This window comes from Palaemon carinicauda, chromosome 24 (assembly GCF_036898095.1).
Source record: "Palaemon carinicauda isolate YSFRI2023 chromosome 24, ASM3689809v2, whole genome shotgun sequence".
Lineage (NCBI taxonomy): Eukaryota > Metazoa > Arthropoda > Malacostraca > Decapoda > Palaemonidae > Palaemon > Palaemon carinicauda.
In genome coordinates this window covers 7,635,169-7,654,023 of record NC_090748.1, presented here as the reverse complement: position 1 = coordinate 7,654,023, position 18,855 = coordinate 7,635,169, and the positions used below count along the sequence as shown (strand labels likewise).

The 18,855-nt window shown below is 33.3% G+C and overlaps 2 long non-coding RNA genes across 2 annotated transcripts in view; both read left to right on the top strand.

Annotated features, from left to right (window-relative positions):
- The window catches only part of LOC137617804 (uncharacterized), a 156,441-nt gene extending 143,271 nt beyond the window's left edge, over positions 1-13,170 (top strand). Inside the window, exons 2-4 of the long non-coding RNA XR_011039665.1 lie at positions 11,098-11,176; positions 12,701-12,732; positions 12,942-13,170. This is a non-coding gene — a long non-coding RNA (uncharacterized lncRNA). The remainder of the gene's footprint in view (positions 1-11,097; positions 11,177-12,700; positions 12,733-12,941) is intronic.
- Positions 13,171-13,576: 406 nt separating this feature from the next.
- LOC137617802 (uncharacterized) lies at positions 13,577-14,581 on the top strand. The gene is made up of 2 exons (XR_011039664.1): positions 13,577-14,136; positions 14,400-14,581. It is a non-coding gene; the product is annotated as an uncharacterized lncRNA (long non-coding RNA).
- Positions 14,582-18,855: the final 4,274 nt, after the last annotated feature.

The window sequence follows — 18,855 nt, the reverse complement described above, 5'->3', positions numbered from 1 at the left end:
TTGTTTTCATAAATTGTGAATATTGACGTTTTTCATAGAAATTCAATCACTCCTTGTTAGACGCAGCATGACGTCATCTGAGTTGCCAGGTGCTTGTTTTAATATTATGCATATATACTTATTTTTCTTATAACTTTAGCAGGTTATAAGCATAATAGATTGATTTATACCAACAAATATTGAACTGATGATGAGATTTACCTCCACATTATGTCCAATTTGATTACTAAAATAAGAGACTTGATAACTGTTCTGTCATACTGAACAGTAACTTAAGGAAAAGTTTTTTTCTCTACGAGTTACATATTAGATAGAATCTTAATATGCAAATAACAGCTATACAGTTCACTTGTTTAACGTGATAGATATGTGCATTACAGAATCATATCACAATTAAAATAACTTATATGCATCGTGATTGGTCTGAATTCCTTATCCCTCTGACTCGTCCGAAACATTAAGGAACAGCGTACACTGCTAAAATGAGTCATCTCGCTGCCAGAATTATTCTTGTTGCCTCAACAAAATGACAAACTTGAGATTACTGTCTTTTCCGTTATTTTGTTGTCATTTGGTCTCCTTTTCACAAATAGTGGTACTATATCTTTGCAAGAATGACTACTCAGTAATCTAATCAAAGAAGATATAAGCATGCTTTTAATTAAGATTTGACATTTGTTGCAATATAACAAATTAGTTGCAGTGCCTATAACTAAACATATTTAAAGACATAGAATAGTCAATAACATGGATAAACTATTGGTGTCTGCATAGCTGTGACCTCGAACTAAGTTTTAGTCAAGAAATAATTCTGCCTTATTTGGGTTTTATGTTTTTAGGCTTTCATCCCAAATTGATTTCCCTCTGTGCAGGGAACCATTTCGCTACAAACAGTGCCACATCCTCTCTTCAATCATATCCTTCCACCTATATTAGAATAAACTCCCCTTGAAATGGGAGGAGCTTACATTCAAGAATGTTTGATTTCCTTTAATATTTTCTTCTTTATTAAAGGAAATTTTGCGTTATTTTCCACATTCTCTTCGATTATAGAATATCAAATCCATTGTTAGTTTTGGTATTTTCCACATTCTCTTCGATTTGAAGTACCAAATCTATGGCTAGTTTTGTTATTTTCCACATTCTCTTCGATTTGAAGTACCAAATCTATGGCTAGTTTTGTTATTTTCCACATTCTCTTCGATTTGAAGTACCAAATCTATGGCTAGTTTTGTTATTTTCCACATTCTCTTCGATTTGAAGTACCAAATCTATGGCTAGTTTTGTTATTTTCCACATTTTCTTCGATTTGAAGTACCAAATCTATGGCTAGTTTTGTTATTTTCCACATTCTCTTCAATTTGAAGTACCAAATCTATGGCTAGTTTTGTTATTTTCCACATTCTCTTCAATTTGAAGTACTAAATCTATGGCTAGTTTTGTTATTCTCCACATTTTCTTCCATTTGAAGTACCAAATCTATGGCTAGTTTTGTTATTTTCCACATTCTTTTCAATTTGAAGTACCAAATCTATGGCCAGTTTTGTTATTTTCCACATTCTCTTCAATTTGAAGTACTAAATCTATGGCTAGTTTTGTTATTTTCCACATTCTCTTCAATTTGAAGTACCAAATCTATGGCTAGTTTTGTTATTTTCCACATTCTCTTCAATTTGAAGTACTAAATCTATGGCTAGTTTTGTTATTCTCCACATTTTCTTCCATTTGAAGTACCAAATCTATGGCTAGTTTTGTTATTTTCCACATTCTTTTCAATTTGAAGTACCAAATCTATGGCTAGTTTTGTTATTTTCCACATTCTCTTCAATTTGAAGTACTAAATCTATGGCTAGTTTTGTTATTCTCCACATTCTCTTCCATTTGAAGTACCAAATCTATCACTAGTTTTGTTGTTTTCCACTTTCTCTTCCATTTGAAGTACCAAATCTATGGCTAGTTTTATTATTTTTCACATTCTCTTCAATTTGAGTTACCAAATCTATCGCTAGTATCGTTATTTTCCACATTCTCTTCGATTTGAAGTACCAAATCTATTGCTAGTTTTTTATTTTCCAAATTCTCTTCAATTTGAAGTACCAAATCTATGGCTAGTTTTGTTATTTGCCACATTCTCTTCAATTTGAAGTACCAAATCTATTGTTAGTTTTTTATTTTCCAAATTCTCTTCAATTTGAAGTACCAAATCTATGGCTAGTTTTGTTATTTGCCACATTCTCTTCCATTTGAAGTACCAAATCTACCGCTAGTTTTGTTATTTGCCACTTTCTCTTCCATTTGAAGTACCAAATCTATGGCTAGTTTTGTTATTTGCCACATTCTCTTCAATTTGAAGTACCAAATCTATGGCTAGTTTTGTTATTTTCCACATTCTCTTTGATTTGAAGTACCAAATCTATGGCTAGTTTTGTTATTTTCCACATTCTCTTCGATTTGAAGTACCAAATCTATGGCTAGTTTTGTTATTTTCCACATTCTCTTCGATTTGAAGTACCAAATCTATGGCTAGTTTTGTTATTTTCCACATTCTCTTCGATTTGAAGTACCAAATCTATGGCTAGTTTTGTTATTTTCCACATTCTCTTCAATTTGAAGTACCAAATCTATGGCTAGTTTTGTTATTTTCCACATTCTCTTCAATTTGAAGTACTAAATCTATGGCTAGTTTTGTTATTCTCCACATTTTCTTCCATTTGAAGTACCAAATCTATGGCTAGTTTTGTTATTTTCCACATTCTCTTCAATTTGAAGTACCAAATCTATGGCTAGTTTTGTTATTTTCCACATTCTCTTCAATTTGAAGTACTAAATCTATGGCTAGTTTTGTTATTCTCCACATTTTCTTCCATTTGAAGTACCAAATCTATGGCTAGTTTTGTTATTTTCCACATTCTTTTCAATTTGAAGTACCAAATCTATGGCTAGTTTTGTTATTTTCCACATTCTCTTCAATTTGAAGTACTAAATCTATGGCTAGTTTTGTTATTCTCCACATTCTCTTCCATTTGAAGTACCAAATCTATCACTAGTTTTGTTGTTTTCCACTTTCTCTTCAATTTGAAGTACCAAATCTATGGCTAGTTTTATTATTTTTCACATTCTCTTCAATTTGAGTTACCAAATCTATCGCTAGTATCGTTATTTTCCACATTCTCTTCGATTTGAAGTACCAAATCTATTGCTAGTTTTTTATTTTCCAAATTCTCTTCAATTTGAAGTACCAAATCTATGGCTAGTTTTGTTATTTGCCACATTCTCTTCAATTTGAAGTACCAAATCTATTGTTAGTTTTTTATTTTCCAAATTCTCTTCAATTTGAAGTACCAAATCTATGGCTAGTTTTGTTATTTGCCACATTCTCTTCCATTTGAAGTACCAAATCTACCGCTAGTTTTGTTATTTGCCACATTCTCTTCCATTTGAAGTACCAAATCTATGGCTAGTTTTGTTATTTGCCACATTCTCTTCCATTTGAAGTACCAAATCTATGGCTAGTTTTGTTATTTGCCACATTCTCTTCAATTTGAAGTACCAAATCTATTGTTAGTTTTTTATTTTCCAAATTCTCTTCAATTTGAAGTACCAAATCTATGGCTAGTTTTGTTATTTGCCACATTCTCTTCCATTTGAAGTACCAAATCTATGGCTAGTTTTGTTATTTGCCACATTCTCTTCCATTTGAAGTACCAAATCTATGGCTAGTTTTGTTATTTGCCACATTCTCTTCAATTTGAAGTACCAAATCTATTGTTAGTTTTTTATTTTCCAAATTCTCTTCAATTTGAAGTACCAAATCTATGGCTAGTTTTGTTATTTGCCACATTCTCTTCAATTTGAAGTACCAAATCTATTGTTAGTTTTTTATTTTCCAAATTCTCTTCAATTTGAAGTACCAAATCTATGGCTAGTTTTGTTATTTGCCACATTCTCTTCCATTTGAAGTACCAAATCTATGGCTAGTTTTGTTATTTGCCACATTCTCTTCCATTTGAAGTACCATATCTACCGCTAGTTTTGTTATTTGCCACATTTTTCTTCTATTATAGAATATCAAACCAATTGTTAGGTTTGTTATTTTCCACATTATCTTCGGTTATGAAATATCAAATCCATTGTTAGTTTTGCTATTGTCCACATTCTCTTCAATTATAAAATATGTAATCCGTTGTTAGTTACGGCTTTTGCCACATTCTCTTCTATAATAAAATTTTAAATACGTTAATAATTTTGTTATTTGCCACATTCTACTTATTATAAAACAATTAAATCCGTTGTTAATCTTGTTATTTTCCACATTCTCTTCTATTATAATAATCAATTTCATTGGTAGGTTTCCTTCTACTTCTCTCTTCACAGTATTTTGTTGCATATGTACGCCTCCAGATTTTTTAAATTTTTTATTTTTATTTTGTGGGGTTCAAATCGTTTTGTCATGATTTTAAATGCAACTGCAGATGCTTTTGTTACCATGTTTACTCTTCTCGTTATATGCTTAATTATTAAATCTCTGTCAAGAAGCTAATGGAGTTGAATTGCGCGGTCTGTCTGTTTGTCTATTTATCATAAGGATTGCATGAAATCCGATAACAACTGACGCACACACACACACACACACATATATATATATATATATATATATATATATATACATATACATATACACATATATATATATATATATATATATACATATATATACATATATGTATATATACATATATATATATATATATATATATACATATATATATATATGTATGTATATATATATAAATATATATATATATATATATATATATATATATATATATATATATATATATATATATATGTGTGTGTGTGTGTGAGTGTTGGCCCTTGGCGTCAATAGGCGTAGGAGGAGATGATGATGATGTTATATCTGAGTGTACTTATGTAATTATAACTCCTTTACTGCTAATACATACACAAAAAGCCACAACTAACTGTTGTTTGTCTAAACAAGCGTTAAAAAGAGCCACGCTTTAAGGTAAATACCTCAAAGAGATGACCTTTTAAGGTTAAAAGAAAGTTGAAATTTTAGAAACGTAAATGAGACTGAACCTGTGGAGAATTACGCAAATATCACCGGCGAAGGTTTGCAAATAAGGACTTCCTTAAATGTGCTTTTATTACTTTTCACCTCTAGGTTTTCGTGCTGCTGATTTCCGTAAGGTGGAATGAAATTAATTCCACCCAACCAAATTATTATTATTATTATTATTATTATTATTATTATTAGCTAAGCTATAACCCTAGTTGGAAAAGCAAGATACTATAAGCCCAAGGGCTCCAACAGGAAAAAATAGCCCAGTGAGGAAAGGAAACAAGGAGATAAATAAACGATATAAGAAGTAATGAACCATTGAAATAAAATATTTTTCAAACATTGACAACATTGAAACAGATATTTCATATATAAACGATAAAAAGACTTACAGTATGTCAACTCAGTTAAAAGAAGAGAATCGTGAATTTAGCGCAAATATTTGAAGCCTTAAGATATTTTCTTGATTCTTACTATTTTATTTGAATTTTACTGATTTTTCTAATATGAATAACTGAATTGTATTTCATAAACGTTATTCTAATAGGACAGATGTGTTTTGTGCTTATCATAGTACTAATTTAAAAAAAAAAAAATCAGAATTCACATTCTGTTTGGATGTTATTATGTTGCATAAGGTTTTTATTATTCTCATTACCATAATAGTAATAAAATTTATGATAATACGTAAGAGTGATTAAATTCACACTATCGAAGCACTTAGAGAACACACAAAACATATCTTAACAAATGTAATAGGGTAAAATGATACCTTTATGTTATATAAAGTTTCAGAATGTTAAAAATCTCTTATTTTGTGATAAGAATACAAACTATAGTCCATTTCTTTTAGCGATGCATATTTGCACCGACTCGCAACGGTGCCCTTTCAGCTCGGAAAAGTTTCCTGATCGCTGATTGGTTAGAATTCTAACCAATCAGCGATCAGGAAACTTTTCCGAGCTAAAAGGGCACCGCCGCGAGTCGGTGCAAATATGCATCGCTAAAAGAAATGGACTATAGTATCCATTCTTCCTCGTCGAAAATCATCATCATCATCATCATAATCTCCTCCTACGCCCATTGACGCTAAGGGCCTCTGTTAGATTTCGCCAGGCGTCTATCTTGAGCTTTTAATTCAATACTTCTCCATTCATCATCTCCTACTTCGCGCTTTATAGTCCTCAGCCATGTAAGCCTGGGTCTCCCAACTCTTCTAGTGCCTTGTGGAGCCCAGTTGAAAGTTTGGTGAACTAATATCTCTTGGGGAGTGTGAAGAGCATGCCCAAACCATCTCCATCTACCCCTCATCATGATCTCGTGCACATATCGTCACCCTCATAAACTAACTGCCTAAGTCATTTTCTTCACTTGTTGGGAAATAGAAAAAAAAATTCTCATTTCCTAATTCTTTATATCATTGTCTTCAGCTTCAATTCACAAATTCTTAACAGAAGAATTTGTGAATTAGAATTTGTTAATTGAAGCTCAACACAATGATATAAAGAATTAGGAAATGAGGAGGTTTTTTTTATTTCCCAACAAGTGGAGAAAATGACTTAGGCAGTTAGTTTATGAGGGTGACGATATGGCACTCGAGAAATCTCTTTTATAGTTTCATTTCTAATCGTGTCCAGCCATTTAACTCGGAAATAAACTTAACCAATTTAGGGTATCTATAAAAGTACAGTAGCCATAACAGAATATGAAGTGGTCATGTTTCCCCCTAACAGTATAAACCGCGCTGTCTGGACGTCTGCGAGGGGAGGGTAGAGAAAACATAAAACGAACAAACTGTCAATATTTACAACCACTGCAGTGTTCGACAACTGCCATTTGCCATGAGATCTACGAAGGGAATTCTAACAGAGCCACGCTGTAATTTTCTTCTGACAAAGAGGTCGTTTTATAAGCTGTAATTTGTAATGATTGAGTGGAAAACGGAAAACGCTACAAGGAAGTAGGTGTATTTCATTTTGTAATTAGTATGATCATGGATATATGATCTTTAATTCAAGGTTTGTTAATCGCCCCTATATGATAAAGAGCAAGTGTTTGGATATATATATATATATATATATATATATATATATATATATATATATATATATATATATGTACACACACACACACACACACACACACACATATATATATATATATATATATATATATATATATATATATATATATATATATATATATATATATATATATTTGTGTGCGTTTGTGTACAGTATAGATTTTTCCTGTCATGCTGAGTGGCATTGCCAAACGTATGACTACTCGGGGGAGGGAGTGGGAAGGGTTGAATCTGTGTGCACATATTTATATGCCTATCGGTATATATCTAGCCGTCATTTTTAACAGGTGGCGTACACCAGCAAACGAAAATAGAGATGAATTATATAATTAAATAGATGGACTAAGAATTCTGACGACATGGCTCGTATTTTAACAATATCAAGCAACATGAACGATGATAAAGTTTTCATCTTTAGAATACAACCCAGATATTTTTCCTCATATTCTAGCTTCAAAATTAAACAAATCAAGGAGAACAAGTTAAAATAACGCACATTTATATAACATTGGTAAGAAGAAAATGTACTTATCATATACCAAGGCACTTCCCCCCCATTTTTGGGGATAGCCGACATCAAGCAAATGAAAAAAAGGGGACCTTTCCTCTCTACGTTCCTCCCAGCCTGACAAGGGACTCAACCGAGTTCAGCTGGTACTGCTAGGGTGCCAAAGTCCACCCTCCCCCGTTATCCACCACAGGTGAAGCTTCATAACGCTGAATCCCCTACTGCTGCTACCTCTGTGGTCATCCAAGGCGACAGGAGGAAGCATCAGGGCCTACCGGAACTGCATCACAATCGCTCGCCATTCATTCCTATTTCTAGCACGCTCTCTTGCCTCTCTCACATCTATCCTCCTATCACCCAGAGCTTCCTTCACTCCATCCATCCACCCAAACCTTGGCCTTCCTCTTGTACTTCTCCCATCAACTCTTGCATTCATCACATTCTTTAGCAGACAGCCATTTTCCATTCTCTCAACATAGCCAAACCACCTCAACACATTCATATCCACTCTAGCTGCTAACTCATTTCTTACACCCGTTTTCACCCTCACTACTTCGTTCCTAACCCTATCTACTCGAGGTACACCAGCCATACTCCTTAACTTAAACACTTCATCTCAAACACATTCAATTTCTGTCTCTCCGTCACTTTCATTCCCCACAACTCCGATCCATACATCACTGTTGGTACAATCACTTTCTCATACAGGACTCTCTTTACATTCATACCCAACCCTCTATTCTTTACCACTCCCTTCACTGCCCCCAACACTTTGCATCCTTCATTCACTCGCTGACATACATATGCTTCCACTAAACCATTAGCTGAAACAACAGACGCCAAATACTTCAACTGATCCACCTTCTCAAGTAACTCTCCTTTCAACATGACATTCAACCTCGCACCACCTTCCCTTCTCGTACATCTCATAACCTTACTCTTACCCACATTGACTCTCAATTTCCTTCTCTCACATACCCTTCCAAATTCAGCCACTATTCGGTCAAGCTTCTCTTCCGCGTCTGCAACCAGTACAGCATCATGCACAAACAACAACTGATTTACCTTCCATTCATGATCATTCTCGTCTACCAGTTTCAATCCTCGTCCAAGCACTCGAGCATTCACCTCTCTCACCACTCCCTCAACATACAAGTTAAACAACTACGGCGACATCACACATCCCTGTCTCAGCCCCACTCTCACCGGAAACCAATCGCTCACTTCATTTCCTATCCTTACACATGCTTTACTACCTTTGTAGAAACTTTTCACTGCTTGCAACAACCTTCCACCAATTCCATATAACCTCATCACATTCCACATCGTTTCCCTATCAACTCTATCATACGCTTTCCCCAGATCCATAAATGCAACATACACCCCCTTACCTTTTGCTAAATATTTCTCGCATATCTGCCTAACTATAAAAATCTGATTCATACATCCTCTACCTCTTCTAAAACCACAGTGTACTTCTAAAATTGCATCATCTGTTTTATCCTTAATCCTATTAATCAGTACTCTACCATACACTTTTCCAACCACACTCAACAAACTAATACCCCTTGGATGAACTTATAGCAAATAGAATCTAAAAAAGCAGAATTGAGAGAACGTGGAATGGACCCTTTCCGATATTGATCAGCTATGGCCTATGGAAATATACTTTAAGCATATCGTGAGAGTTATCATTTGTGTTTTAGTTAACTCGCTGGACCCAAAAATTCTAGATCCTACAATAAGATAGAGAGACTTGCGTTTCAAATATCTACGGTAATTTGATCATAAGCAACAAGCGGTTCAATTATTATACGTACGCGTACATACAAACAGAGAGAGAGAGAGAGAGAGAGAGAGAGAGAGAGAGAGAGAGAGAGAGAGAGAGAGAGAGAGAGAGAATATTGTATATGTAAAACCAAGCCTATCTTTTTTTCAACTTGAGTTATGTAATTTCAAATGGATGTTTTGTTCATGTATTTGATTCTATACACTGAAATTTTTAGAGGGGTGGAGTTTTAATTAGCATAACCAAATTAAACATTACTTTGGAATGCTATACGATGAAAGATAGGCCTAGTCTACATCTATTCTAACTGGTCGCTGCATTGTCACTTCAATCCGATGCTCTCTCTCAATGAAGACTTCATGGATTAATTACTGGTTAGGATATTTTGCCATTCCTAAAATAACTGGATTACTTACCTCTTCTGCTGCTTACTCTGAAAATTGCCAATATTGAAGTTTTATTATTATCATCATCATAATTATTATTATTATTATTATTATTATTATTATTATTATTATTATTAATAGCAGCCAAGCTATAACCTTAGTTGGAAAAGCAAGATGCTCTAAGCCCAAGGGCTCCAACAGGAAAAATAACCCAGTGAGGAAAGGAAATAAGGAAATAAATAAGCGATATCACAATTATTGAAAAAAAATAAAATAAAATATTTAAAAGAAAGATTAACAACATTAAAAGAAATAATTAATATATTGACTAAAAAATACTTGTCAGCCTGTTCTGTTAATAGTGAAGTGTAGAGCGAGATATACAATAGAAAAGAAAATACCGTTATCTGCTACCTAATCAATGAAGAATCCAGTCAGGCTTCTCTCGGAGCCTCTTCTTTAACAGACAATTGCTAATGCTCCACTCTCTTCCTTATCTTTGTAGGATATCAGGATATTTGCATGAAAAAATCTAAGTTAAAATCTCCACCAAAATTCACCTTCACTCATGTGGTTAACCATTTTCCATTTAGTAAGGGTAGGAGAGACTTTAGCTATGGTAATCAGCTCTTCTAGGGGAAGGACACTCCAAAATCAAACTATTGTTCTCCAGTCTTGGGTAGCGCCATAGTTTCTGTGTCACAGCCTTCCAATATCTTGGGTTAAAGTTCTTTTGTCTGAGGATACACTCAGGCACACTATATGTTTGTTTATTTCCTTTCCTCACTGGGCTATTTTCCTTGTTGAAGCCCTTGAGCTTATGGCATCCTGCCATTTTTTTCAAAGTGTTGTAATTTAGCTAATAATAATAATAATAATAATAATAATAATAATAATAATAATAATTTACAGCTGCTGATGTCGGCAGATTAAAAAGGATGAGAAAGTCACCATTGAAGGTGCGATGGCAATAACTATATATATATATATATATATATATATATATATATATATATATATATATATATATATATATATATATATATATATATATATATATCCCGCTTTAACCCAAATATCTGGTCACATTAGGCCTAGCAGCCTATCCTCATATATCTCGTGGAAAAATCCATCGCTATAAGCTAATACTTGTTGCTCCTTTCCAACACTGGCATTTTTAAGCTTTTATGAAATGGGCCAAGTGAGTGATAGTTATGTTGTTTTACAAGTTCTGCCTTCTCTGTTTAGAGTCCTTGGCTTGTCACAGCGAAGTGTCCTCCGGCTGCATTGGCGTCATCATGAACAGTTGGGTGGTTGGTGATAACCGGTATACATAGGGTGACCATACGTCCCACTTTAAGGGGGACAGTCCCCCATTTTGACTCCTTGTTCCCCTAAAAATCACTCTCTAAGGGGGACGCCTGAATGTCCCCCTTCCAGTCATATGTCCCACATTTGTCCCCCAATGTATTTAGTTATATGAATTGATGACTTTTATTTTTTTACCAAATTTCTAACGTTCACTTTGCTGCCTTATACAGTGTAGCAGTATGGCTTAAGCTCCATTTTCGTTATACAAACGAAAGAAGGAGGGAACTAAGTTGCATCTTTTTGATGATCCATTTTCAGAGATTTGGCTTTATTTCATGCACGGTCAGAGTACAATTTTCCATGAATACACATTGAAAATAGAGTCCCAAAAAGTTTCTATGATGGAAGTTTCTTGCATCTTGAAAGACTTGAAAATGAAACTAACAGAACGAAGAAGAGAACTATTCTTCCCAATTGTAATCACTAAGATGCTCCGAGATTTGTAGAGGAGCGGGAATAATGTTGAAAATTTTAAAACTACAGTAAAATCCTTTTATGAAACAACAGTGGAATAATTAGATCAGTGGACTAAGCCATTTGATGAACTGAAAAATTTTGATTGGGTCCTTTTTCAGAGTAATTCAATATGTTGGTCTCAGGTTCAGGAAGCAGTGAACTATAAGACCTGATTTAGAAATAGATGATAATTAACTTTTGACGAAATTACATGGGTGGAAAATTTCTTGACCGATGAAAAGATGCAACAGTGGAAAGTAAGTGATGTCGAGGTGGATAGAAAATGGGTAGATATTTTCTGCTACTTTGATAATAAATCATTCCTTTCAGAAACATAACAAAAGTTATTGAATTTTGTCTTGGTCTACTTGGTTCCAATACTCCTACAGAGAGTGTTCTTCCTGATGAACAACATCTGGACACCAGTTACAAGAATCTACTTTGAAGTCTGCACTAATAGTGAAATGTAACTTCGACTTGAATTTCAGTGAATTTAATGAATATTTGGAAACTCGCCCATCGCTCCTAAAGAAACTCAAATCAAGTCAAAAATTCATCAAGGAATGATATAAGATTTTGTTTCCTCTTTTTATGTAATGTGTAAAAACTTCCTTAAGAATTGAAGAATAATTTTCTGTTTAAAATGTAAGCAATAATTTTTGAATAAAAACACTGTAATTGATAGCCGTTCTAAATTATCATAGTTTGTTATTGACTATACTTAGTTAAGATAGAATATATCTAATAATGTACTAAAGAATTATGTATTTTTTTTCCTCTCTTTGTGTGACAATCTTTACAATTTTACCTAATAGAATATATAACAATTTTTATTTAAAATATCAGTAGTAATGTCTGAATAAAAGCACAGTAGAAGACCTTTTATCAGAGCCTGTTTTTGAGAATATCTATTTATTAAACTTAAATTAAGCATTTATGCCATGATGACTCAATATGAGTGCAAATGCACATGAGTTATATACTTCTGTCCCCCTTTGGCTGTTTAAATAAATGGTCACCCTAGGTATACAGGACAACTCGAGGTTCGTTTAGTTGGTAAGTAATGACGTAAGCATAAGTTTCTAATATTTTGATATCTTTTGGCGTTCATTTGAAGTCTGTTGATATATGCAACTTATTTCAATGCACGAAATGTATTTCAAAGACACATATCTTAACGGTCTGCAAGTTATATCTGTTTATAGAATTCTGAATATATTTTTAATAACCATTTTAAAACTTTCCCGTTTTATTTGCACTTCCAGGATTGGAACTTTTGTGATCCCCTGATTATTTGTGCGTTTCAAGCTTATTATCAGGGTGGGAATCTTCCTAAAGTAGAGATGGTGTTATCTATATTATCCCTTAGGACGGAAAGACCCACATGTCGCTAACTACAGAAAGATTGACTGGTGACAACGCTGGAATCTGGTGAAGTATTTTTCAATCTGGACTAAAAGGCAAGTATCGTTTATAAAGTTTTTTTTTTTTTGTTTTTTTTTTTAATACAATCTCGAGCAAGCTAGTCCTCCCCGATTAGGGGCGGCGCCCCTAATCGTGGGAGGACGTTCCCTATAGCGCACGGTAGACCTTGAATTAAAGGTCTACCGTGCGCTATAGGGAGGCTTTCTTTATTTAAACCCTTTTGTATAATTTCGGTGAGTGTTCTACTGTTTGTACTTTTAGGTTCTGCAGCTTACTTGAAGCCTGTTCATCACAAATTTAGTTAGTTTATCGAAGCTTATTATAATAGCTATATTGATTCCATATTTCTAATTCTTTTATTATTCTTTTAAGATTTAAAGTATATGGAAGTATGCTTTATTGTACGAAATTGGCAATCTTGTTACTTGTGTTATTCAATATTAGCGGCTTAGTCATTTATGCAGGGACACCAACTTTTACGAGAAATTCTGATGATTGACTCCTTTCAGATTGGACGGCGCGACTTCAGGATGAAATGATTTAAAAAGACTAAATTCAACGAATCTCGAACTTGAAGTTCTATCTATGACGATTTGGTTTGGCTGAAGATTGCTAATTGATTTGGTTTGGCTGAAGATTGCTAATTGATTTGGTTTGGCTGAAGATTGCTAATTGATTTGGTTTGGCCGAAGATTGCTAATTGATTTGGTTTGGCCGAAGATTGCTAATTGATTTGGTTTGGCCGAAGATTGCTAATTGATTTGGTTTGGCCGAAGATTGCTAATTGATTTGGTTTGGCCGAAGATTGCTAATTGATTTGGTTTGGCCGAAGATTGCTAATTGATTTGGTTTGGCCGAAGATTGCTAATTGATTTGGTTTGGCCGAAGATTGCTAATTGATTTGGTTTGGCCGAAGATTGCTAATTGATTTGGTTTGGCTGAAGATTGCTAATTGATTTGGTTTGGCTGAAGATTGCTAATTGATTTGGTTTGGCCGAAAATTGCAAATTGAAATTCGTTCAATATTTTCTATGAGTAAGTCTACATGGATATTATACTTGTAAATTCTGCTAATTTTGGATAAATGTCCATTGCTATTTTTGAAAATCTATTTGTTTTTGGAAGACTTGGCAAGCTTTAATTGTTGGAAATTCCGGTAAATAGGTTACTGGTAGGGTATAACGAAGGAAACTTGCCTATTTTTAAGGTGGTGTGTGATTATTTGAAAGTTGGCAATCAACTTTGGCCTATTTGATAAACAGATCTGAACATTTTGCATTTATTTTTAATTCTGGCAGATTATATCCTGGCAAGTCATCATTTGAAGAAAATTGAAACCTATTTTGTACGGATTTGGTAAATCGTTCATTGGAATGACAGATGTTAAAGTATTCTAGTAGATTAAAATCTACTAATTTCACATCTCATTGATGGTTGTTTGACCCAGTTATTCTCTTTTATATAAAGGTTTAATCTAAAAGCTCATTACTACTTATGGTTGTCCTATTTGCTTAATCTTTAAGTGATTATTTAAGTATATAAATGTTGGAAATTTAGTTTTGGATTGAAATTTATCTAACCAAATGAATTTAGCTATTTTTTTTTCCAAGCTAAAACTTCCGTTTTGAAAAGATGACTTGGCTTTGTAATAAGAGGCCGCTTGGGGACCTCTCAACATAAGTGTATGGAAACAAAACTAATTTGATTGAAACATAACTTGTAACTATTTCAAATGAGGAAACTTATTGCCTTAATGTTAACCAGCGATTCGCAGATTGGAAAATTAAGATTTTTTGAAGTTTCTCAAAGCTGAACTAAGACTTTTAAAAACTTCATTTTACTTAAGTTAATCCTAGCTTTAATATAGGAAATGGAAAGCCTACTGACAGTAGTCTGCATAGATTGGAAGTATTATGAAGTAGTAGTATTCGTGGGGAAGATACTGAAACTCTGGATTGATGTTTGAAATACAAAACGATGCTTTCTGATGTTGAGGAAAGTGATGTTCCACCAGTGCTGGGTAAAATCTAGATTTGTCAGTATGTGTTGAGAGATTGGTTAGTTATGAGACTTATTAATACTTATTAAGCTACAACCCTAATTGGGAAAGCAGGATGCTATAATCCCAGGGCCTCCAACAGGGAAAATAGCCCAGTGAGGAAAGGAAACTAGGAAAAATAATATATTTCAAGAAGAGAACTACATTAAAATAAAGGTCTCCTATATATAAACTTGAAATTTTAACAAAACAAGAGGAAGAGAAATAAGTTAAGACAGTGTGTCCGAGAGTTTTGAGATTGTTTGGACTTCAGAATGTTTCTGTAATGAGCTTCATGATTCTTCGGAAATATTTGGCTCTCAAATGCAGCGTACAGGATGGATTTAACCAAGAGGGTGGTGTTCTAGGGATTTTATCGCCCATAAAAGCAAACTTGTACTAAAAACCTGACAAATAAATAAAAAAGTAGGTTGTAATGTTAAACTGTAGCTAAAGACAACCTTTTTCTCAGTTTATTTATATTATATTAAAAGTAAACTAATTTTTGTGAGTAATAATGATTTTTAGATTTGAGTAAATCTCTCATAAAATTGTAGTTTTGTTTGACCATTGGACGCCTGGGAAATGGAATGTACAACAGGTTCACAACCGTACAAGCAATTGGGAAGTTTTGCTGTAGTAAAATTTTAAAACTAAAGCAAAATACATCTACTTGCGTGATGTTCAGAAAAGGGTAGAGCCAATTTTAAGAAAAATTTCTAATTTTGCGTCCTAAGGTCTATACTTTCGTAATTTTAAATAAAATTATTTTAATTTTTCACTTTTTTTTTCTTTTGTTTTTCCAAAAAGCAAAAGTGGAGAGCTACTAAACTTTAAAACTCTCATGAACATTAAAAGTTAATCATAAAAGTTGGTTGTGAAGATTACTTAATCTCCTTTGATTTATATATGTTTATATGTTTCTTTTGAGATGCAAAACGTTAAAGTAAGAGTTCGTACATGGGAAACGAATCCATTTCCAGGTTTCCGTGTAACCTTGTTAGATTTTTTATTAACTTCTGACGATCCCTTATGCTTATTCTGTGAACTTCTGAGTAAGGGTATAAAAACTTTACCATCTAACTAGGTTCTTTGGTCCTCTTTCTCTGCAGAGTAGTGCCTTCCGAGTCAAGCAAGTATGGGAAACTATTCACTTTATGAGCAAGGTTGCAAATCCTCTGTATTTTATTCTCAATCCAACAGTGTTTGAACATCTTTTGGAATGCCTTGCCACAAAGAGATATGCAGTCTCTTCTAATTCTGGCTTTGTTTCATTTAAAATCTTCCTAAATCTATTTTCAGCCATCCCGTATCTGTCATAGTTAAAAGCATCATCTAAAATATACAGAATAACTCTTGTAGACCTGTACCTGTTAGTAATGGTGTGTTACAAACAGCCCACTCATCCCTAGCCAGCCTTGGCTATCTGGAAACCTCACAAATATTTTGATGAAATTTACTTTATTATTCTCCGCCTTGAGTCTTAGTACTTAAAGTACAAATACAGTTGCTTCTCCTTGCACTCTCTCTTCATAAACTCTGTTTTTCATCATAAACTCTGTGTCTCATCATAACCCCTTTGTCTCTCAGCTTCTTCTCTTGCTTTCATAAGTACTTTTTCATCTACGCTCACCATCTTTAAACCTCCTCTCGTTGATAACCAAATTGTAATCGACTAGTCATTTCACATCGACTTATTCTGTTTTACAATGCTCGTCTTTTACATTGATTTATAAAACTACGTGTTTTTAGAAATAAGTTCATCATAAATATTAGGGTTAGAGCTTAATTAGAGGTAATAGAAAACTAAACTTTTGGTGTGAATATTAAAGATGACTACACCAGATGTTTGCTAATATTATGAGAAATGTACTGAAAAAGCAATGTAAAATTTGTCAATCTAGTTTGCTTAACAATAAGAATTGACATGGCTTTCGATGTTGCTGCAAAATAGTTTACAGTATAAAGAGGGCGATAATGTTCGTTTTATTGAATAATTGCTTGATTTACCCACTGGTGTTCATATATTGAGCTAGTCGGTCAGTTGAATGAAAAAAAAGAACACTTAATGAAAACAAAATACTAACGACTTCACAATGCATAAACGACAATCAACCATATTAAGATTGTGGACCTGAAATTGTTGCGTTCAATACTTATAAGAAAGTATAAACGATTAAAATACTTGACTACAAAATTTGTCTTTCTTAATGGGAGATATAGCAAAACATTGGTCAGGTTCTAAGAGTAGAGGGGAATCCAGTTTATTATTATTATTATTATTATTATTATTATTACTTGCCAAGCTGCAACCATAGTTGGAAAAGCACGATGCTATAAGCCCAAGGGCTCCAACAAGGAAAATAGCCCCGAGAGGAAAGGAAGTGAGAAAACCGAGTGTACCCTCAAGCAAGAGATTCTGATGGCACTTGATAGATTTAAATTTTCCTTTTGAAATATCAGATTGTTCATTAATCAATAGAAGTCTATCTCACCCGAGATGTATATTGAATAAATGACATGGAAGTTATGAGAAAAGATAATTCATTATGAATGCGTCATATTCCTGCGACGGAAAGTCGAAGACCAAACTTGACCCAATTAAAGTTTGCAGAACACTTAAAGGAGTGGCTTCACGCTTCAAATATCCGAATTATTATTATTATTATTATTATTATTATTATTATTATTATTATTATTTCTAGCTAAGCTATAACCATAGCTTAAAGGCCACTCATGCATGGCAGAGGCAAGGGACAGTGATATTACAATAGCAAGCAGGACAATGCCCTAGAGACTAACCATATATGATAAAGCTAGGACCAAGGAGGGCCAGGCAATGGCTGCCGATGACTCAGCAGATAGACCTATAGGCTCCCCCAAACACCCCATCCTTAGTTCACATGGATGGTGAGATTGTAGCGATCAAAGAAACTAACGAGTTTGAGCGGGACTCGAACCCCAATCTGGCGTTCACTAATCGGGGATTTTACTACATCGGCCACCACATCCCTAGTTGGGAAAACAGGATGCTATAAGACCAAAGGCTCCAACAGGGAAAAATAGCTCAGTGAGGAAGGGAATTAAGGAAATAAATAAACGCCTAATTAAAATTGGAGGTTATGAGGAAACAACCAATTTATGGCGAATATGCCCAGAAACCAGCATTTCAACTCGAACATTCGCCATGTGGCCATTACCTTAAATGCTGCTGCTTTTTACCTTAGATTACCGTGATCATTTTCCAATTTCCTTAAACTTTAAGCTGTAAAACCGAAATTACTTTAGAATTATCTTTAAACCAAGCAAATTACCTCAAAGGGCCTTTTGAAATTTTCAGCAATTCTGGTGATATAGTGGTCCACGACTCCTAACAGGTATGATATATATATATATATATATATATATATATATATATATATATATATATACATATATATATATATATATATATATATATATATATATGTATATATATGTATATATATATGTATATATATATATGTACATATATATATATATATATATATATATATATATATATATATATACTGTATATATATATATATATATATATATATATATATATACATATATATATATATATATGTATATATATACAGTATATATATATATATATATATATATATATATATATATATATACATATATATATATAATATCAATATATAATATATACATATATATATAATATA